We start from the raw sequence: 23484 nt of genomic DNA on the forward strand, positions 1-23484 counted from the left end.
AAAAAAAGAAGCTTATTTCTCTCACATTTTGTGCACACATTTGTTTACAATCCCTGCATTTTCCCATGCCAAAATAATCCATCCACCTGACAGGTGTGGCATAATCAAGAAGCTGATTAAACAGCATGATCATTACACAGGTGCACCTTGTGCTCAGGACAATAAAAAGACACTCTAAAATGTGCAGTTTTGTCACACAACACAATGCCACAGATGTCTCAAGTTTTTAGGGAGTGTGCAATTGGCATGCTGACTGCAGGAATGTCCACCAGAGCTCTTGCTAGAGAATTGAATGTTCATTTCTCTACCATAAGCCGCCTCAAACATCGTTCTAGAGAATTTGGCAGTACGTCGAAGTGGCCTCACAACCGCAGCCCACATGTAACCACGCCAGCCCAGGACCTCCACATCCAGCTTCTTCACCTGCAGGATCATCTGAGACCAGCCACCCGGACAGCTGATGAAACTGTGGGTTTGCACGACTGAAGAATTTATGCACAAACTGACAGAAACCGTCTCAGGGAAGCTCATCTGCGTGCTCGTCGTCCTCACCAGGGTCTTGACTTGACTACAGTTTGGTGTCGTAACCGTAACAGCAAATGCTCACCTTCGATGGCCATGGGGGAGAAGTGTACTCTTCATGGATGAATTCCAGTTTCAACTGTGCCGGGCAGACAGCAGACAACGTGTATGGTGTCATGTGGGCGAGTGGTATGCTGATGTCAAAGTTGTGAACAGAGTGCCCTATGGTGGAGGTGGAGTTATGGTATGGGCAGGCATAAGCTACGGACTATGAACACAATTGGCAATTTGAATGCACAGAGATACCGTGACGAGATCCTCTTCTGGGTAACCAAATTCCAACTATATTTTTTAAACTGTATGCATGTAAAACATATCTTTGCGAACTCCACCAACTACCGAACTTACAGTAGTTTGAAATGTTTGTGAGGAAGTTGCGGCTTGCAATGCAGCTTTTATAACATTGGTTCGCCTGGAACCACTGATTAAATCTGTCGATGCTAATATGCTAACTTCAGGCTGCAGCCAGAAGTAAATAGTGTATTATTGTGAATTTTTTCACCATGGTCCTTCAGACACAACTGAAGGTAAGTGTAATTTAACCCAAATATAGATTTCGGATGAACTATCCCTTTAAGATTGCTAGCACACTCACTAATTTGTTTGTAAACAATTAACACGCTAGTTAGCTACCACATGTTCTTGTCAAAGCGACAAGATACCGAATGCCAAACAGGTCTAAAAAACACTTGAGGGCAAATAAATCTGATTTGACCGTTCAGACACAAGTCGCATGGCCAGGAATCAGATTTGTATCTGATTTCAAACCACCTATGCATGTGGTTTAAATCTGACTTGGAAATATTTGACTCCATGTGCTTTTTGGCTCTTTAGACTGCAGGAAAAATATCCGATTCTAATTGGATATGCAATTTTCTTCTTTTTTTAATCACTTCAAACTGCCTGTCTGAATAAGGCAACTGTATTTCACATCTATAGATAACATAATTGCACTTCTCTCCAGATGACACAACAAACGGAGTATCAACTGAAGGGTTAGGAGGTTAATTAAATAAAATGTTGAAATTATTATCTAGACTAATACATGACATGAATACATCAAATCTCCCCCAGATGCATCCAGTTGCTAGATGGTGAATCTCTCCATTGCATTTGGAGACATCTGGATTTGAGTACTACTGGAGTCACTGATTAGCCTGGCTGACAAGCAGAATGACATGGTACACAGCGAGCGAGAGCGCTGTGCAGTCAGTCTGTCCCTTTAGCCATGCAAATCATTGACAGGATTAAAAGGGTTTGGAATTCTCCACACGATGGGGCTATGATTACATAGTCAACAAGTAACCACATAACATTTTAGGATCATTCTAGTGAACATTGAATGCATGTGCATTATTACTTAATTGACGTTCCTACTAGCCATAGAGTAAACCGTCATCTTCAATAGCTACTGTAGACATAGCTAACTTCACAAAACTTGTCCAGTGCACACTGGCGGAGCATATATTTAGAAAATACAAGGCTCTGCACACAGGTAATGATCCCTTACATGGCAGTTCTTCCTGAGTGTCTATACTTGGCCTTTGCCATGTGTATTGTGCATAAGTGTGCATGTAGTAACCTAAATACCCATGTGAACAACCACAACTTATAGGGATAGTTCACTTAAATTACAAAGTTACATATTGGTTTCCTTACCCTGTAGCAGTGTCTGGACAAGGTATGACAGCAATCCATGCTTTGGTTCCCTGGTAATGTTTCCAAATGCTAATGTTACAGCATTTCTGGCACAAATCCTATGCAAGTCATGGTACCTATATTAGCATGTTTCGTGCGTCATGTTCAAATCATTCTTAAGTATGAAATTGATTGCGTGAAATTGATTGCGTAGCTCAATAAAGTCACTTAAAAAGTGCATTCGGAAAGTATTCAGACCCCTTGACTTTTTCCACATTTTGTTAAGTTACAGCCTTACGTAACAGATTCCTCAATCTACACACAATACCCCATAATGCCAAAGTACGAACACGTTTAGACATTTTTGCAAATGTATTTAAAGTAAAAAATGCATCACATTTACATAAGTATTCAGATCCTTTTCTCAGTACTTTGTTGGCAGTGATTAGAGCCTCGAGTCTTCTTGGGTATGACACTACAAGCTTGGCATGTCTGTATTTGGGGAGTTTATCCCATTCTTCTCTGCAGATCCTCTCAAGCTCTGTCAGGTTTGATGGGGAGCGTCGCTGCACAGCTATTTTCAGGTCTCTCCAGAGATCTTCGATCGGGAATCGATCGGTTTGATCGATTCAGAGACTTGTCCCGAAGACACTCCTGCGTTGCCTTGGCTGTGTGCTTAGAGTTGTTGTCCTATTGGAAGGTGAACCTTCGCCCCAGTCTGAGGTCTTGAGTGCTCCGGAGCAAGTTTTCATCAAGGATCTCACTGTACTTTGCTCCATTCATCCTTTCCTCGATCCTGACTAGTCTAACGGTCCCTGCCACTGAAAAACATCCCCACAGCCTGATGCTGCCACCACCATGCTTCACCATAGGGATGGTGCAAGGTTTCCTCCAGATGTGATGCTTGGCCTTCAGGCCAAAGAGCTCAATTGTTGGTTTCATCAGACCAGAGATTTTTGTTTCTCATGGTCAGTCCTTTAGTTTCCTTTTGGTAAACTCCAAGCTGGCTGCCATGTGCCTTTTACTGAAGAATGGCTTCCGTCTGGCCACTCTACTCTAAGCAATGACATGGTACACATATCTACACATACAGTAGCAGTCAAATATTTGGACCCACCTACTCATTTAAGGGTTTTTCTTTATTTTTAATATTTTTTTACATTGTAGAATAATAGTGAAGACATCAAAGCTATGCAATAACACATATTACATCATGTAGAAAGCAAAAAAAGTGTTAAACAAAAGTTACCACCCTTTGCCTTGATGACAGCTTTGCACACTCTTGGCATTCTCTCAACCAGCTTCGTGAGGTAGTCACCTGGAATGCATTTCAATTAACAGGTGTGCCTTGTTAAAAGTGAATTCGTGGAATTTCTTTCCTTAATGCGTTTGAGACAAATCAGTTGTGTTGTGACATGGTAGGGGTGGTATACAGTAGATAGCCCTATTTAGTAGAAGACTAAGTCCATATAATGGCAAGAACAGCTCAAATAAGCAAAGAGAAATGACAGTCCATCGTTACTTTAAGACATGAAGGTCAGTCATTGTGGAAGTTTGAAGTTTATTCAAGTGCAGTCGCAAAAACCATCAAGCGCTATGATGAAACTGGCTCTCATAAGGACCGTGTCACGCCCTGACCGTAGATTGCTTTGTATGTTTCTATTTTTAGTTTGGTCAGAGTGTGATGTGGGTGGGTATTCTGTTTTGTTTTATTTTGTATTTCTATGTGTTTGGCCTGGTATGGTTCCCAATTGTCTCTGATTGAGAACCATACTTAGGCAGCCTGGTTTCGCCCTTGAGTTGTGGGTAGTTGTTTTCTGTTTCGTATCTGTGCCAGACAGAACTGTTTCGGTTTCGTTCGTTCACAGTGTTGTTTTTGTATTTTTCAGTGTTCTATTAAAATAATTATGAACATGTACCACGCTGCACCTTGGTCCTCACCTTCTTCTCTCGAATGCAGTTAGACCGCCACAGAAAAGGAAGATCCAAAGTTACTTCTGCTGCAGAGGATAAGTTCATTAGAGTTAACTGCAGCCCAAAAATGCTTCACAGAGTTCAAGTAACAGACACATCTCATCATCAACTGTTCAGACGAAACAACGTGAATCGGGCCTACAAAAGGACACCATTAAGAAGAAGAGACTTGCTTGGGCCAAGAAACATAAGCAATGGACATTAGACCGGTGGAACTATTTCCTTTGGTCTAATGAGTCCAAATTTGTGATATTTGGTTCCAACCACTGTGTCTTTGTGAGACGCAGAGTAGGTGAACGGATGATCTCCGCATGTGTGGTTCCCACCATGAAGCATGGAGGAGGAGGTGTGATGGTGCTTTGCTGGTGACACTGTCTGTGATTTATTTAGAATTCAAGGCACACTTAACCAGCATGGCTACCACAGCATTCTGCAGCATACCCCATCCCATCTGGACAATGTCCGAAAACACACCACCAGGCTGTGTAAGGGCTATTTGACCAAGAAGGAGAGTGATGGAGTGCTGCATTAGATGACCTGGCCTCCACAATCACCCGACCTCAACCCAATTGAGATGGTTTGGGATAAGTTGGACCGGTTGAGAGATTGCCATGAGTGTGCAAAGCTGTCAAGGCAAAGGGTGGCTAATTTGAAGAATATAAAATATATTTGGATTTGTTTCACACTTTTTTTGGTTACTACATGATTCCATATGTGTTATTTCATAGTTTTGATATCTTCCCTATTATTGTACAATGTAGAAAACAGAAAAACCCTTTATGTAAATAAAGAAAAACCCTTGAAAGAGTAGGTGTGTCCAAACTTTTGACTGGTACTGTATGTGACGTAGTACACAATGTTCGGTGACCACTTCTGGCTCATGAGCGCTACAAAAGTACCGGAGAATATCTTTAACACTTTACAGTCGTACCAGTATACGGTTGAAAAGGGTAGATTTTGGCACTAATAAGCACCTACAATGGAACGTAGTGGCTGTACAGTAGCATGCTATACATGACGTCAGAGCTCTGGCTCTGCGTTTCATAGCGCAGTATGGGTTTTAACTGACAGACATTCTGAACTTTAGCACCACGCACAACAAGAAGTTGCCCCTATCCTTCCTGGTGATTGGGCAACTTTTGCTAATTTTTGTTGTTGTCTGAGTGATGGAAATCCTGTAAATGAAGATGACTCAATGTATTTTGAAAGATAATGTTGAGGATGATAATAAATATCACTTTGATGTCATACAAGCAAGCCAAACACCCGAGTCCAAATGTGCACTTCACATTTCCAAATAAAACTCATGTCATATACAAGGTCAAAGTTTATGATCATTATGTTTCATGTACAGATACAAGGGGACATGGTGTCATACCCTGGGTTGTTCTGAACAGTGTTTATTTAGAAAATTCACTGTGGCTCATGACTGCTTTCTATGCTCCCCAAAATTACAATCGGTTTCTCTGAACTACCTTGTGAAAGCCTGAGAATGTAAGATCGTATTTAATAACTTAGCTAGTCTCGTTGGCAATAGAACAAGCTTTCAAATCATGCCCACCTGACCCAGATTGCAATTTATAAAGGACCCTTTTTAGATTGTGTAAACAACAACAGTAAATGCGTGATGGCGGATGCAGGGTTGTGTTCAAAGTGAAACAACTACAAGTATGGGTTGTTCTAGTTCCTCAACGGCACAATTAAGTGAGCTGAAAAAAGTACCTTCTAGTTGAAGACTCTTTGAGTCGTAATAGTGCATTGAAATGACTTAGGAACTGGGCACACTTTGGAGAGATGTGTCCACTTGGAGACACCAGTTAGTCCTCTCACTCAAACCCTTGTCATTTCTTTGTATTATGTTGCACCTACCCCACATTTTCCAGGAATGGCTTTCAGATTTTGTTATCAACAAAATGCAGATAAAAGTACATTAAATGTAAAATGCACATACAATCAACAGTGTAATATTTGGATTCTTGTCAGGTGAACTGCTATGTACTCACCTTCGGTCTAATAATTGTCCCATTATCTCCAAAATGTTCAATTTCAATTGCTACCATGGTTACGCATATGCTTTTCACATTTCTTCCGTAAGAGACATTTCTATTTAGCCCCTATACACATAGGCCAATTGCCATGAGTGTAAAGGTTTAAGATGTTAACAATAAGAAAGGAGCCATTTCATGTCATGATAATTCAGTCTAATTGGTGGTGAGTGATTAAGTCTACTGTATTAGTCATGGCTGTATTGTGTTGTGTTCAACATGAAGCCAACAACTCACTCTCAAAGGCCTCAAGGAATGAAAGTAGCCCTGCAAATCGCTCCAAATGAAGACTTTACCCACCAGAACCTGGCCAAGTTTCTAAAAGCCCTCTTTCTCTCACACCTGTCTCAAGGACATTTCCATAACACAAAAAGGCTTTGGTGTAGACTTAAATGTTGAGGTTGCAGATAATTATATTCGGCTGCAGTACAAATCAGGTGTAGGTCTGAATAAATCTGTGTTGTCTCCAGATAAATAGAGTCTTGCCGCCCACTCAACCAGGTGCTGCTTTATCAGCGACTTCTCCGTAATTGGCATCAATGCATAAGTAATGGCTTGATAAGTGTTTACTGGTACTTGCAAGTATTATGGAGATACATAAAATACCTATCCAGGCTTGCCTTTGTATCAGCTAACCACATACAGTGCCTTCAGAAAGTATTCATACCCCTTCACTTATTCTACATTTAGTTTTGTTACAGCCTGAATTCAAAATATATTTATTTTTCTCACCCATCTACACACAATACCCCATAAATAAAAATAAATAAAAAACATCTTAGAATGTTTCAAATTTATTGAAAATGAAATACAGAAATATTTACACCCCTGGGTCAATATTGTGTAGAAGCACCTTTGGCAGCAATTACAGCTGTGTCTTTTGGGGTAAGAGCTTTCCCCACCTGGATTGGGCAACAGTCCTTCAAGCTCTGTCAAATTGGTTGTTGATCATAGCTAAACAAACAATTATCAGGTCTTGACATAGACTTTCAAGTAGATTTAAGTCAAAACTGTAACTCGGCCACTCAGGAACATTCACTGTCTTCTTATGCAGCCACCACCATGCTTGAAAATATGCAGAGTGGTACTCAATAATGTGTTGTATTGGATTTTCACTTCGTATTCAGGACAAAAGGTGAATTGCTTTGCCACATTTTTTTGCAGTATTGCTTTTGTGTCTTGTTGCAGACAAGATGCATATTTTGGAATAGTTTTATTGTGTACAGGCTTCCTCCTTTTCACTCTGTCAATTAAGTTAATATTGTGGAGTAACTACAATGTTGTTGAACCATCCTCAGTTTTCCCCTGTCACAGCCATTCAACTCTGAACCTGTTTCAGAGTCACCATTGGCCTCATGGTGAAATCCCTGAGCGGTTTTCTTCCTCTCCGGGAACTGAGTTGGGAAGGACGCCTGTATCTTTGTAGTGACTAGGTGTATTGATACACCATCCAGTGTAATGAATAACTGTACCATACGCAAAGGGATATTACATGTCTGCTTGGTTTTTTCAACCCATCTACCAATAGGTGCGCTTATTTGCGAGGCATTAGAAAACCTCCCTGAGGGACCTTACAGATAATTGTATGTGTGGGGTACAGAGATGTAGTCATTAAGATATCATGTTTACCACTATTATTGCACACAGAGAGTACTGTACAAGCAACGTATGTGACTTAAGCAAATATCTACTCCTGAACTTGACTTTCCACATTTTGTTGCGTTAGCCTTATTCTAAAATTGATTAAATAGTTTTTCCCCCTCAATCTACACACAATAGCCCATAATGACAAAGCAAAAGGTTTTAGACATTTTAGCTAATTTTGTTAAAGATAAACCTATCACATTTACATAAGTATTCAGACCCGGTTCTTTGAACACCTTTGGCTGCAATTACAGCCTCGAGTCTTCTTGGGTATGACACTAGAAGCTTGGCACACCTGTATTCGGGAGTTTCTCCCATCCCTCTCTGCAGATCCTCTCAAGCTCTGTCAGGTTGGATGGGGAGCATTGCTGCACAGCTATTTTCAGGTCTCTCCGGAGATGTTCGATCGGGTTCAAGTCCGGGCTCTGGCTGGGCCACTCAAGGACATTCAAAGACTTGTCCCGAAGACACTCCTGCGTTGTCTTGGCTGTGTGCTTATGGTCGTTGTCCTGTTAGAAGGTGAACCTTTGCCCCAGTCTGAGGTCCTGAGCACTCTGGAACATGTTTTCATCAAGAATCTCTCTGTACTTTTCTCCGTTCATCTTTCCCTCGATCCTGACTAGTCTCCCAGTCCTTGCCACTGAAAAACATCGACACAGCCTGATGCTGCCACCACCCCAAAAAAAATTCATACAAAAATGTCTAAACCTGTTTTTGCTTTGTCATTATGGGGTATTGTGTGTAGATTGAGAAATGTATTTAATCCATTCTAGAATAAGGCTGTAACGTAACAAAATGTGGAAAAATCCAAGAGGTCTGAATACTTACCGATTGCACTGTATCCAAATGCCATCTTAATGGACATTAAGTATCATATTATTCAGATGTACTCATGCAAGTACTGTACATGCCATTGTCATACTATACTTAAACATCTGATGACCCTGTTATATAGAAAGCAGATTGAAGACCTTTTGATGGCGCTGCAAAATAAATGAACTTAGAATTAAATATTTGATATTTTCAAAACAAACTGATATGATCTCTTGATGCAACATGCCCTGGGCTGTATAATATTGTCATGAAATATTTATTTGATGTATTTAACCTTTATTTAACCAGGAAGGGCTCATTGAGATTTGAAATCTCTTTTTCAAGAGAGTCCTGTCCCAGATAGGCAGCACCAAGTCATTACACAATTACAGACAGACAACATGAAAAACTACAGGTAATCTATTGAAAAAAAACATAGAATTCACAAGAGTATAACAAAATCATAAAACAGCTAATTAAAAACTTTGACATATCAGGGAATCGGCCTAAAAATGCTTCATCAGTGATTTAAAAACACCAATCGGGACAAGTTCTTCCAGTTTAAAAGTATTTTGTAAGGCATTCCAAGCCGATGGTGCAGAGTATATAGAAGCCCTTTTACTAAATTCAGTTTGGACATTTGGAACAGTTAGCAGGATAAACTCCTGCCGAACGAAGCAAGTACCCACCACATTTCTGAACAATAAAAATGGCCAAATAAAATGGTAGTAAACCCAAAATGGCTTTATAAATAAATGATTCCAGTGACTGAGCCTACGATTGACTTGAGAAGGCCAGCCAACTCTTTTATATGAAGTGCAGTGGTGCGGTAAGGGTTTTGCAGTTTAAAATACATCTCAATGCTCCATGGTAAATTAAGCCAATGACTTGAGGACTTTTGTTCCCAGTAGCCATCTGATTAGGTTGTAGAGGTCAAGCTGAGTGTCAGTACCCAAATGGCCCAGCTCTTACAGCAAAAACTGTTCCCCCATCACCAGGGGCTTGTTCAGGAGGGTACAATGTTACAGAAAGTTTAGATAAAAATGCATGGTGTAGATAATAACATATGGCCATAGAATGAGAATCATACCAGTTGTGCATCAGATTGCTTTAACTAACTGAATACACCCCAGTAACTATTGTGTTAGCACTGACTAGGTTTGCACTGAGTATGAGTGTTTGCTGAATGATCGCACACTATCAGATGACAAAAAACGTACAAAATATTTATTATAATTTTTCGAGTATTCACATATCCCAAGGTGATTCAGAATTATGGCCATATAAAAAGTTCAACATACTCACACCCAACCACAACCCCAAATCTACATAAGAGGTTTTTCATTTATGCACAATAATGCATTTCTTTTAACAGTGGCATTAGGCACATTCAAACAGCTTTGACATATTTTTGTAATGCAGTAGTAAAAATGTTTTTGGAATAATCAACTCCTTCACTCACTAGTTCCCTAAAATATATCGTTATGGAAATCCATCAATGCACATGTAAAATCCTTCAGCAGGGCTTTGGGTGACGTCTGTGTATCACAAATAAATAAGTAAAGGTGATAGAATCTACCTTTTGCACCAATGATGATGCACCAACACTATGCAGATGGAATTCCCTGATACTTCCCATTGCCCATCTGGTGAAAATTGAATGCCGACAATTTACCTAGAGCCATTATCCAAATGTTGGAAAATTGTGTTATACTAACAAATATCCCCTTGGAGTCTTCAAACATTGTGAAATGCAGACAGCTGTTATAACCACATATCTACACTTTGCTATCAGTATCCAATGACGCTGATGCTCATATGGAATGGCTTCGAATTTAACAGAACGCACAATTCACAGTCTGAGTTGTGTGTTGGCAATGGCCATCGGTTAAACGTGGGCCAAACAGCGTGCAAGGGACCAACGCAGCTTAAGGCATGTTGTCTCATAGTGCTCTGTGTTCTCAAAGGCACCCAGGTACTTCCCCAGGAGAGCCGTCTGCTTCCACCTCAAGGAACTACGAGGACACGGTGAGGAAAGGTCAGCCACTTTATTAAACACTCACGTCACCATTTGTGCATTATCAACTCTCTTGGATAAATGACCATCTATAGTGGATCAGAAGTGAAGTTTTCAACTAGAACCTGTGATCATTAATGTGTGCTCCCAAATAACAAGCAGTGTGTCTCACAATATCTGAAGAAAACCACGTTATTGAATGTAGTAATCCTTATTCTAGTGAAGAAACATAGCATTTTTGTAAAACGTATGTTTATCTTGACTATATCTGATCTTATTGAGCCTGCCTGATGCAGTGAAGTAGCACACTTCATACGTGCTTGCAGTTTAGCCTGGCTATGCATTTGTCCATAGTGAAAATACTAAAGTTCTGTTGCTTGGCAACCCTGCTCAAAAGCTTAGGTCCACATACACTAACGGTATGAAAACGTTTGACTATTGTCTTAAAGCATGGGGGGGGGGGGGGGTGTTAAACCGGAAATCAGGGACGTCTGGTCAACTTAACCTAACCTATTGACCTTACTCAAGCCACCTGTGACCATTTGGTGCATCCGTAAATCCCTACCATACCTAGTCTACTCTAATCTGACCACTTTAGGACACCTCGCTAGTCTGTTTGGCTATTCCTGGCCTGTCTGAAGACTCGTACTAACAGGCTAGCTTGGATCAGGAACAGTAAAAACAAGCTGCAAAAGTGGCATCTCGGGCTGATATTAACCATTGAAATACTTTAATCTACTTTAGGTGGGGAGGCAGGCTAGAGAACTAGACTGAGGGCAACCTACTTAGTCTGGATCCAGGATAGGCAACAACAGAGGCCACCAGTCCACAGTAAGCAGCATTTCGTCTAGTGTAAAGTAAGTACTTACATGTTTGTTGTTGATAGTGATTGTGTACACACGCTAAGAGAGGAAGTCTCCCAGCACCTTCGTTACTAATGTCATAACACAATCGTCAATTCCACCATGTCAATGCCGAGACAAGGCCTTCCATTTCACGCTTCATAAAACCAATCTCAATTTAAAAAGTCTCTTGTTCAGTTTCATGTCCCATAAAAACAGAACTGGCCCTGGCTCTTAAAGGGATTGCATATTCATTTATTCATGCATGAATAAATACCCTTCAGCAGGGTCATCTCAAACTTTTCATGAGAAAAACTATTACAAATGTGCAATGAGGATAATAACCTCTTATAAACACAATGGCAACTTTAAAGTGGGAAATGTAATCCCATATACAGTAACACTTCTTATGGCTGATAACTTACTTAGAATTGCAGCCATCGAACATGCCAGTGTTCATGAAGTGTGGACACACAATGGTAGTCTTGACACCATCCTTCTCCGTTGCCAGCAGCTCCAGAGCCACAGACTCAGCAAAGCCAATAGCAGCAAACTTGCAGGAAACAGTAATCTACCAGGAGAGAAACACATGTGTTGGCATACAGTAGAGCAGGTTAAACAAAGGTCTCAAATCAAATTGAATGTCACATGACTGATTCCCAACAATCAGATAAAGAAAATAGAGAAATAGAAATAAAACACTACAACATAGAAGATATATAAAACAGGTCTCCACATCAAGATAATACTAACTAAATTGTGGAATTGCATTGTCCTTGAACCATTTGCTGTACAGCCTTATTCTAAAATGTAGTACTTTTTTTTTAAAGTATCACACAATACCCCATGATGACAAGTTTCTACAACTTGGTTGGAGTTCATTTGTGGTAAATTCAATTGATTGGACATGATTTGGAAAGGCACACCTTTCTGTATATGGTCCCACAGTTGACAGTGCATGTCAAAAACCAAGCCATGAGGTCGAAAGAATTGACCATAGAGCTCAGAGACAGGATTGTGTCGAGGCACAAGCGTACCAAAACATTTCTGCATCATTGAAGGTCCCCAAGAACAGTGGCCTCCATCATTCTTCAATGCAAGAAGGTTGGAACCAACAAGACTCTTCCTAGAGCTGGCCGCCAGGCCAAATTGAGGAATCGGGGGAGAAGGGGCCTCGGTCAGGGAGGTGACACAAGAACCTGAAGGTCACTCTGACAGAGCTCCAGAGTTCCTCTGTGGAGATGGGAGAACCTTTCAGAAGGACAACAATCTCTGCAACACTCCACCAATCAGGCCTTTATGGTAGAGTGGCCAGACGGAAGCCACTCCTCAGTAAAAGGCACATGACAGCCCACTTGGAGTTTGACAAAAGACACCTAAAGACTTTCAGACCATGAGATACAAGCTTCTCTGGTCTGGCGAAAAAAAGATTGAACTCTTTGGCCTGAATGCCAAGCATCACGTCTGGAAGAAACCTGGCATCATCCCTGCGGTGTCGTTCTGCCCCCGAACAGGCACTGTTCGTCATTGAAAATAAGAATTTGTTCTTAACTGACTTACCTAGTTAAATAAAGGTAAAAAAAATAAATGGTAGTGGCAGCATCATGTTGTGGGAATGTTTTTCAGCGGCAGGGACTGGGAGACTAGTCTGGATTGAGGGAAAGCTGAACGGAGCAAAGTACAGAGAGATCCTTTATGAAAACCTGCTAGAGAGCACTCAGGACCTCAGACTGGGGCGAGGGTTCACCTTCCAACAGGACAACAACCCTAAGCACACAGCCAAGAAAACGCAAGAGCGGCTTCGGGACAAGACTCTGAATGTCCTTGAGTGGCACAGCCAGAGCCCGGTTTTGAACTCGATCGAACATAGCTGTGCAGCGATGCTCTCCATGAAATTCAATGTTGCGTTTCCAGGCTAGGCTACAGGCAGTGTAGGCTTTGTTCTTGCCCTGCACCAACACACCTGATTTAGTCAGTCAAACATTGATTAGCGTTCAGGTTTCTTGGTGCTGGACTGGAACAAAAGCCTGCACACCGTTGCTCTCCAGGACCAGTATTGAGGAACATTGGAGTAAGTCATGCACACACATGCATAGTAGGTGATTTACCTGCTAGTCCATTGACACCAATCAGACCCGCTGTGCTAGCAACACAGACCAGGTGACCATGGTTGTTGGCAGTCATTGCTGGGAGGAAGGCTTTATAAGTCTAGAGAGAAATGAGAAGAAATCAGGATAAGAACTTCCACAATGAAATATGAATTTCAGTTTGCTTCAGATCTGTGTTCACTGGAGGGAGAGTGAGTGGAATTGCCACAATAAGGGAGATGATTTAGGATATTGCTTTCACATTTCAATACCTGCATTGATGAAGACAGCAAGAGAGGGAAAACCGACAAGATAGTTGTGTTGATGTCAGTGTAGCAGATGTGAGCTGTAAGCGCATTAGCTCACCCAAAAGTGTGCCATGGTGTTTACTTCAATGGTTCTCAATGAGGGAATCTGGCGTGTCCATGAAATTCCTGCCTGTGACGATGCCAGCGTTGTTTATGAGAATGCTCACATCCCCCACCTCTCTCTTGACCTGAACAAAGATGTGTTAATAAATCCTTTAAAAGTCTAAGTCATTGGGAGGGGGGGGGGGGGGTTAGTCTACTAAACTAACATATAGAATGGTTTTAAGATACCATGGCTCATTATCTAGCTATTTGATTTAGAATTTTAGTACAACTTTTAGGTATCCCCCAAAAATATTGAATTTGTCTTTTACTACTACAGCCCATAAAACGCATTGAATATCATTTATAAATAGCAAAAAAAGACCCCTTATTTTTGTTGGCACAACTACCTCCATAATTCCGTCATTTCTATAGTCCCGTGACACTTGTGGTGATCGTAGATCAAAATGGAGAATGATGTTCATAAGCATCTCCCCTTTCCATAGAGTTGTCATGTTAGAGAGAACAAAAATACCAATGTAACATGTAAAGTGTTTGTCCGTTGTTTAGAAAATTTTGCTGTACCTCCAACCAAGTGTAACCAGCCAGGACTTCCACATCCGGCTTCTTACCTGCGGGATCGTCTGAGACCAGCCACCCATACAGCTGATGAAACTGTGGGTTTGCACAATCAAAGTATTCTGCACAAACTGTTAGAAACCATCTCAGGGAAGCTTATCTGCGTGCTTGTCGTCCTCACCAGGGTCTTGACCTGACTGCAGTGGAAAAATGCTCACCTTCCATGTCCACTGGCACACTGGAAAAGTGTGCTCTTCATAGATGAGTCCCAGGCAGATGGTGTGTATGGTGTCGTGGAAATTCGACAATCTGAAATTAATCATTCTTTATTGTAAGCTCACTGGAGAGGTTCCAACAAACTTGATGCACCATAGTGAACATCTGTCAGGAGCTCCCACGGGCCAGTCCCGTTTAGTTCCCTTATATACTGGTTACAGACACGTTACATAGGCATAGTTCATTGGGTTGGTTCTGTCATGCGTCTGGCACCCTCTCCTATCTTAAAGAACATATTCTGGGCGTTCTGCCAAATAGTCTAAAGTAGGAGGTCATGACGGCCACCCTCATATCTTTACCAGGCACAGGTAGGAACCAAGGATTGTTTATGACACCAAAGACAAGATGCATGTAATGGGAATTTTAATGTGTGCTTTTCTTATAACCAATTTCTGTGTTCTATTCATGTGATGTTCTATAAACTCATTTCTATGTTCATTGAAGTTGTTGACTGAACAAATCTTCCTCTTATCAGTAGCTGCAATTTTGCAGTGCGTCCAGACCGTGTTTTGAGAACAAAGGAAAGACATCTCAGTTTCAAGATCTCAGCTTAGAGAGAAGCCTCATGAGGTGTTGGTCTGTCACATGTTATGAACCAGTATTGGTCGGTCACATAAATGAAACAAAACGGTAATGATTAATTAATTATGCTAAATCATGCAAATATAACTTGTCTGTGTATAGCCGTATATAAGACAAGTGCTGGGTCTGCCCAGGGAGAGCTCCTGATTGACATGTGTACTATGGTGCATTGAGTTGGTTGGAATCTCTCCAACGTGCGGACAATAAACGATTACTCATTTAAGATTGACTTCAAGTGTCCCTGTATAAGAATTTTCCCACAACATGTACAAAGTAAAATTCACATTCCACCCTTTTATCACTTGTGTGAAAATAAATCATTACATTTTAAGGTAAATATTCTTTAACTTCCATACCATATTTCGATTGAAGTAAGGGAAATCAACACATAAAACCAGACACTTCATTTCAAGCCCTTCATTCTGGGTTGTACAATCCAATTAGTATGTTAATACTATCATAATAAAAGCTACTTCTATAAAATGGGAGTGAATTTATCAAAACTACACGCACACAGCATGTTAAATAACACAATTTATACAAACTAAGAGACAAAAACACATGCCGCAGCCCATTTGGGAATTTGGGATCCCTAACTTCCAAACAGGGATTCCAACCAAGTTGCAGGAGTCCACTCCAGTTGTGGGGAATTATTCTCAGCAACAGTGGCAATGTATTCGGCAAGATCAGTCACGTTAGAAGAGTGATCTGGGACAAAAGTACAACATCCATTGATTGCACAAGTGCCCCCTTGACCTGCCAAAATATAATCGAGCCTCTCTGTTTTGCAGAGCCAGTTTACGCAATTATTTTTGCATTTCCAGTTCTCTCTGAGTCTCTAGAGATCTCCCGTATTTGGTTTAGGGTAAATGCATATTGATTTTCACAGGAAAGAGAGAGAACACGTTATAACAGTAGCCCAAGCTACAATCTAATGGCTCTCTTCACATTTTAGGGGCATATCTGTCTCTAGAAGCCTTTCCAAATCATAGTTATAACTACTGATAAATTATCCAACCCAAATTTAGGATGACAGTCCTTAGTGCTTCATGTTGGTTCTGTCACTTTAATTTAAGACCGTCAACTTAGCAGAATGTACATTGTACAGTATATATACAGTATATTTATCTTATTTTTCTAGCATGAAATTCTCTCATCAATTGTAGTAATGACAGATTGGTATCTCAATGCATTCTTAGACTAAATTACTATAAATGTTGCAATGTGCAGACCTCCACAAATCAACCTGACAATTTTGGATAAGCCTAAATGAATTAGGCGCACTGTTGACCACCCCCCTCTCGACACCCATCCTTCTGGTGTTTCTACATGTTCTTCAGATAGTGTTTCAGTTCATCCTCCCATTGGCACATGTTCAAAGTGGATGGCCCTTGATAATGTCTCACCTTAGCCGCCACTGTCCTTTACAGTCCATTATGTCTTTGTCCATTTTCCTACCAGTACACCAGCATGTTTGGATGGATCTTTCTCAATGCTCACTCCACATGGACTCATGTCGCACTCCTGAGAGCAAAGGCAGTTGATAGTTTTGACTGGATGCTGTGTACAGGTTGCTGGCTTGGACTCAGGTCTCATGGTAGAAGTGGTGAAAGACCATACTGAACGTCATTGCTTCAGCCGGTTTGGGAAGGTTGAGGTTCACCCAGTTCTTGGTCAAATTATCCCTTCCATGCATCTAGATATCATCTGTGGTCACCTTCGCCATTACCTCAAAAGTGTCTTTTACTCACCGATCATCTTGGCGATCTCATTGCAGAGGTACAGGGTCAGGGAGTCAGAGGGCTAATCCTTAGGGAGAAATCCCAACCATCCAGCAGACCCAATCTGGAGAAATTTGTTATTGAAGCAAGATAAAAACAAAACAACATCACTCGAGGTGGGGAAAACTTCAACCCATTTGAAGTAACTCAACCATTACCAACATATTTTTCCGCTTACTGGAAGGCATGTGAAGAAAAGCTATTTGCATATTTTCCAAAGGCCCAGGGAACCAAATTTGCATATTTACCATAGGGGATCGGTAATACCCCTTTGGATACATGACTCACATCGTGACTCACATCGTGACTCATGCGTACCAAAAAAACAACAACACTGCCTGTTAAATAAAAAATAACAAATTACAACTCCATAAAGGAAATAATTGTATCTCATAAGGTAATGGTAAAATAGACTAGAGACAGGTGTCCCACATTCAGGGGCAGCGCTCTCTCCCTGACCTTCACGTGGCCTGAATCACACATAGGACTATTGATAAATTATAAACTTGTTAATGATCCGGGTACCTTTACCGGTTCTCCCAAGGCACTTGCCTTAGGAAGCCTTTCAAATGGAGAGATACAGTACATAATCATTGATAAACATGTCAATATGAAGCCTGTTGATTAACAAATCTACTAGGACCTTCAAAAAGTTGGTGCTGGCTTATCAGCTCAATATTCAGTACTAAAACCATTTACTTGGATCTACTTCAATTCTAGACACAGTTCAACGTAATGAAAAAATATTGTTTTAGATTACATTACCTTATTTAAATCACTGGTGCGACCTAAACTATACAATTGAGTAATTGTCAAAAACTTGTCTTATTCAATTATTCATACCTCTGTCCCAAATTCCCACACTCTCTCTCTTACAACCTGTTGAGTTCAGTGTGTACTCGAGGCAATCTATTGTTCCAACGGAAGCTTATCTCTAACTAAAAAAAAAAACAGATGACTTAAACACAAGAGCAGTGGACCAGGCCTTAAAGAGTGAGCGTCCTCTAATTTAATATCAGTCCCAATGCTCAATCCCTCCATTTTACTTCTTCAAATTACTAAGACAATGCATTATTGGAGTGCTATCTGAAAGCCAATTACAATTCACTTTGTTACTTTCACTAATCTCCATATCTGTTTCTTTCAACTAGGACTCTCTTCTCAATCTACTACTACTAATATACACGGATCAGTCTCAAACAACGTTCTGCTTTTTCCCCTATTGCAAGGTTTAAAACAAAAATGATACACCTTTGTCCATATTGGAGGGCATGGTTTTCATTTTAGCCTACCCTAACAATGTTACTTTATATATTTATTTCAAATTTCTATTGGATATTCACTTTCTGCTTCCACTTATTAAGATGGCTCTGATTTTAAGATTAACATGTAATGCTTTGGAGGGATCCATATGTATTAACTGGGTTGGCACGGTCTGTCAGTCCTGTGTAGACGGCGCGCTCGGTCCATAATAAGTCTGGCACCTGAGACAGCATAGACAGGGAAACAGATGCAGTTTCCATTTTGCCTACTCACGAATTGGTTTAGAATGTCATAATTCGGGATTTCAATGAAAAACGTCATCAGGAGTACAATACATTGTCGCCTTAAGTTTACTTAACAGAAAATCATGTATTACCAGGGTGGAGGAAATCACATAAGGATTTATAGTTTTATTGGTTAGGAGTAAGTCAAGTCCCGTATAATGGTTTAACCTTATCTTTATCAAATGATCCATAAAGGGACCACTCTGAACTCAGAATACTTTTTACACCACTTACGTACGTCGAAGTGTGGGTGTGCAAGTTGTATATAATTATTATTTATATTGTTACTTCATCTTTATCTCTAGTAACCCATTATACATGTGTTACATCGCAAATTCCTCCTCTACACCAGTGTTCTATTCATACAGGGGTTGAAATATTCACTCATGTTCCATTTCACAACATATTTGGGAGTAGTACCTTCTTTCACATCTCCACATATATAATGATGTTATACCATCACTGATGAGTCATGTTATCCTCATGTAATCTAAAATCATGTCACCCTCAGAAACATCACCCTCAGACACCCCCCATCCCCCTACCCCCAGAACCGTAGATAATGTTATAGATCAAAAAAACTCAGCTCACAGAGAACTGGAAAACTCACTGGAGGTAGTCCCCTGACAGCTCTTATTCACTCAGTACATTATAGCTACATTTCTATCAGCTTATTATCCATATTTCAATCTCTTATTATCCAAATTTCAATCTTAATAGTAATAATTTCAATCCATTTATTATCCATATTTCAAATCAGCTTAACACGTCCTTCCACACTTACTCAACCATACACAACTTTCACATCCGCATTCCCTTAGTAAAAATAATTACTAATGACTTATTACCCCATGTGCATCTTCAACGATTATCTTGTTACTTGCTATGCACCGTATGTATCTCCTGTACATATTTAATAACAACACGTATTCATAAACAACTTGTGTTATTTGTAGTGGCAGCAGACCACGTAGACATTTCTTATAAATGCCTACAGACAGCTGTCAGCGGGGCTTTCCAGGGTACCGTTACGGTCCTCGCTCTAGTCTTTTCATAAGCCTTCTCTCTAGAAAACTATGGGTACCTTTTTATGCGTTACTTACCTTGATTTTATTTTTAATCATTTAAATGCTTTATACAGATTCATTTAAATTGACTTACTGAAATCAGAAGACATGTCCCTCTTTTGTTTGTGGTTGATGCGTCTCCTCCTGGACAGCTCACAGTAAGGATCTGGGTGGGTCTCGTCGTCTTTTGGTCAGACGGGAATTTCCCTAATGCTTCATAAAATGCGCCACCCACCGGTTTCTCGCAGACCCCCACTGGAAAGCTCCGCAGGCAGAATCAAGCATTCTGTTCGTTGACACCAAATTGTCAATTCTTACACAGGGACACTCAAAGTCAATCTTAAATGAATAATTCTTTGTCGGCATGCTGGAGAGGTTCCAACAAACTTGATGCACCATAGTGAACGTCTGTCAGGAGCTCCCACAGGGCAGTCCCGTTTAGTGGAAGCACCTGCTTTCAATATACTTTGAATCCCTCATTTACTCAAATGTTTACTGTATTTTGGCAGTTACCTGTATATGCGACATTTGTATCTTAAAGCATAACTGAGAAATAATTAATTTAAGTACAAATGTGACATTTTGTCCTTACCCAGGCATCCTTTAAGACTCCATAATGATAATCTGGAAGTGTTACAAAGCTTGCTCTGTAATATGAGTAGTATTTTGATTTAAATAACAATTCTTACATTAATTTATGAATATTGAAAAGTCTAAACATTAATGTAGAAAATGTAAATGTTTTGATTGAGCAAATTGTTCTGTGTATTATTAAACACACTATGGCCATATCAAAGTTCCAGAGTGGGATCTCTGCTACTTTTAGAGTTATAATCCAATCTGTGAACATGACCAACAGAGTAAATGTGAAAATGGATTCAAAATGGTCGCCCTGTTACTGATTTTCAGGATGTGCAATGATATGTGCAAGTAAAAGGAGTGCTGTGATTTGTTGCATTGCCTACTATGCCAATTCCTCTGTATAAAATAGGTGTTAACTTTGAAAAAGTTATTGAAAAGGTACATTTATTTTTTTAAATATTTAATTGAAATTGAAATACTACTCATATTACAGGGCAAGGGGTAAAGCTTCATATTACAACTTTTTGTTGCTTTGTAGCACCAACAGATGAAACATTGCGGAGTCTTGAAGGAGTCCCGGGTTAGGCCAAAATGTCACCATTGTTCTAAAATCAATAAACGTTTTATAATGCTTTAGGTTACAAATGTCAAATATATGTAAACAATCCTTCCTTCAAAGGAGCATACTATGGATTACATTGTGAAAATCCAAAAGTGGTATTTTTTTGTTCTAGTTTTGCAAGGAATCACCATCTGTCATGTGGCTTTACTTACATTCTCAGCAACACTGGACATTTGGTAACCAGCTACTCCCTAATTTCCCCATTCATTCAACGTGCCTCCAGCACAATAGATTTTCCAAACATCAGTTTGCTTTGAGAGACAGTTTACTACACACAATGGAAAGAAGAGGGGGGGGGGGGGGGGGGGGGTCGGTCAACCTCCATGATGACTGTAGTAATAATGAACAAGTCACCAGCAGCATAAGACAAAGCCGGGCAAGTTCATTGTAACGGAATTACGCTGAGACTCAGATTTTTCCCTTTAAAAATGTATACTGAACAAAAACCATTGATTTCAAAGTTGAACAACCCATAGAACTCTATGCACAAGGGCTACATTTAACATTTACGCTGAAAAACACATTTACAGGAAGAACTGTGCAGATACAAATGATGGTTACCAAACATTGCCTCTGCAGTTTTCCAGCGGAACATTTATTCATTTATTTACTGTCAATTGTTCAAAGTAGTCATTGTGCATAGAGTTGTATGCTTTGTTTAGCTTTGAAATCAATGTTTTTTGTTTGGTATAGATTTTAAAAGGTAATAATCTGAGTTTAAGCATAATTTCTGGTTCGTGGAATTGCCCAGCTTGCATTTATAGGTGAACGCATGCTTGCTAACAGGTGAAAAATCTTCATCACTGAGGGTCGGTATAGGTCCCCCGGCCCCAGATACACCATATTCAAGTAATCAAAGTCCTTATGGAAGATGAGTCATCAATTGATTACCTGGTCAGCCACTCTGTAGACCTTCGCCTTGTCACTGCAGTCACACAGGTAGTAGTGGACCCTAGTTGCCCCTTTCTCCTTCACTAGTGCAGTCTCCTTCATGCCCTCCTGGTTGACATCCCAAAGAACCAGACGGCCATGAGCCAGCCAATGCCTACCCCTGTGATAAGGACGATTTCCCCAGTGACATTTTTCTTCTCAAGTCAGATGAACGATCTGACAAATGCCCCCATGTTGTAATAGATGGACATTACAATGAACAAAGGTTTCCAAGAGGACATTCATTTTGCTGACCCCTGGAAAGACAGTTCTGTTTGTTTTGGTTTAACTGTTGTATGCTGGCAAATTTGTTTGTGCTCCTTGGAGATCCTAATAAGCAAGAAACCCAATGAATAGATTGCAGATTAGCATGATTTGATCTAAAAAGGTCAACGTTCAACTGATAATATATTCATGATTCATGAAATGTACTCATGAATCCACACGCCAAACACAACCTCAATTCAGTGATGTAGACAAACATTTGGTGCACTGAATGATAGAATAAAACGAATAAAAAGTAGCAAATTAGGTCAACATCATTTCCGTATTTGAAAATGTATCAAAATGTAACCAATGCAAATTTACCTCAATAGACAATCAGCTCAACCTTGGATATTTTGTATCGCCTCCTGTCAACACTGGACATTCGGGTCTTTAATCGACCTTTGCACTCCGCGGTGAAGCGCATGGTAATTAATGCAAAAAAGATACTCACTAAAACAGGAATTTGTCTACTTACTTCTTGTTGACATATAACTAACTACCTTCTGCGTGGTTTCTTCGTTGCTTTTCCCGTCTTCAAGTGCCTGAACAGAGCAGCCGAGCATACCCTAGATTTGATCTGGAGTCTCTATGTATGGTCACATGACACCCAATCAAAACTCGAGTAAGGAATTATGGGATTTAGGAATGTATGTTTGTCATTCAAAAGGTCCCGCAGGCTACATTTTTAAACATTCTTTAGATGATTTATATTTTTGCATGTAAAATTAAAACAGATTTTGTTCCATACAGAAAATAAATGACCAACTAGATACATACATAATCACATGATACACAAGTAACAATTAACATTTTCTTTAAGTATATGCCTAATGAGGGCTGACAAGACATTCAATTAATATGCATTGATTAATGAATTCCATTAATATTTTGACATCTTCCTATTTGACATGACCATATATAGAGCTTTGATAGATATGATAGATATTCATCTATACATTTGATAAAGGACTTATCTATATGATGTATGCATCTGCCAACATTTTGGAAGTGAAAATCTGTGGATATACACTGAGTATACAAAAAACTATGAACACCTGCTCTTTCCATGACATAGACTGACCAGGTGAATCCCTTATTGATGTCACTTGTCAGTGTAGATGAAGGGATGTTAAAGAAGGATCTCTTCAACTCAATATTAGGAAGGTTTATTTAATGTTCTCTACACTCAGTGTAGATATGGTGGTGCCTCTGAACATTGAAACTAGAGAAATTGAAGATATTAATGAATGTGGCAGAAT

General features: G+C 40.0%; 1 pseudogene across 1 annotated transcript; it reads right to left on the bottom strand.

Moving 5' to 3' along the window:
• Positions 1-8972: 8972 nt before the first annotated feature.
• Positions 8973-22819, bottom strand: LOC110530946 (epidermal retinol dehydrogenase 2-like; annotated as a pseudogene). Its single transcript, XR_016482784.1, has 5 exons — positions 21920-22819; positions 14009-14138; positions 13664-13763; positions 11981-12126; positions 8973-10711 (listed from the first exon to the last, which is right to left on the bottom strand). The product of XR_016482784.1 is annotated as an epidermal retinol dehydrogenase 2-like (transcript).
• Between the last annotated feature and the right edge of the window lie 665 nt (positions 22820-23484).

The sequence above is a fragment of the Oncorhynchus mykiss genome, chromosome 8 (genome assembly GCF_057628025.1).
Source record: "Oncorhynchus mykiss isolate SJ-2025 chromosome 8, ASM5762802v1, whole genome shotgun sequence".
Lineage (NCBI taxonomy): Eukaryota > Metazoa > Chordata > Actinopteri > Salmoniformes > Salmonidae > Oncorhynchus > Oncorhynchus mykiss.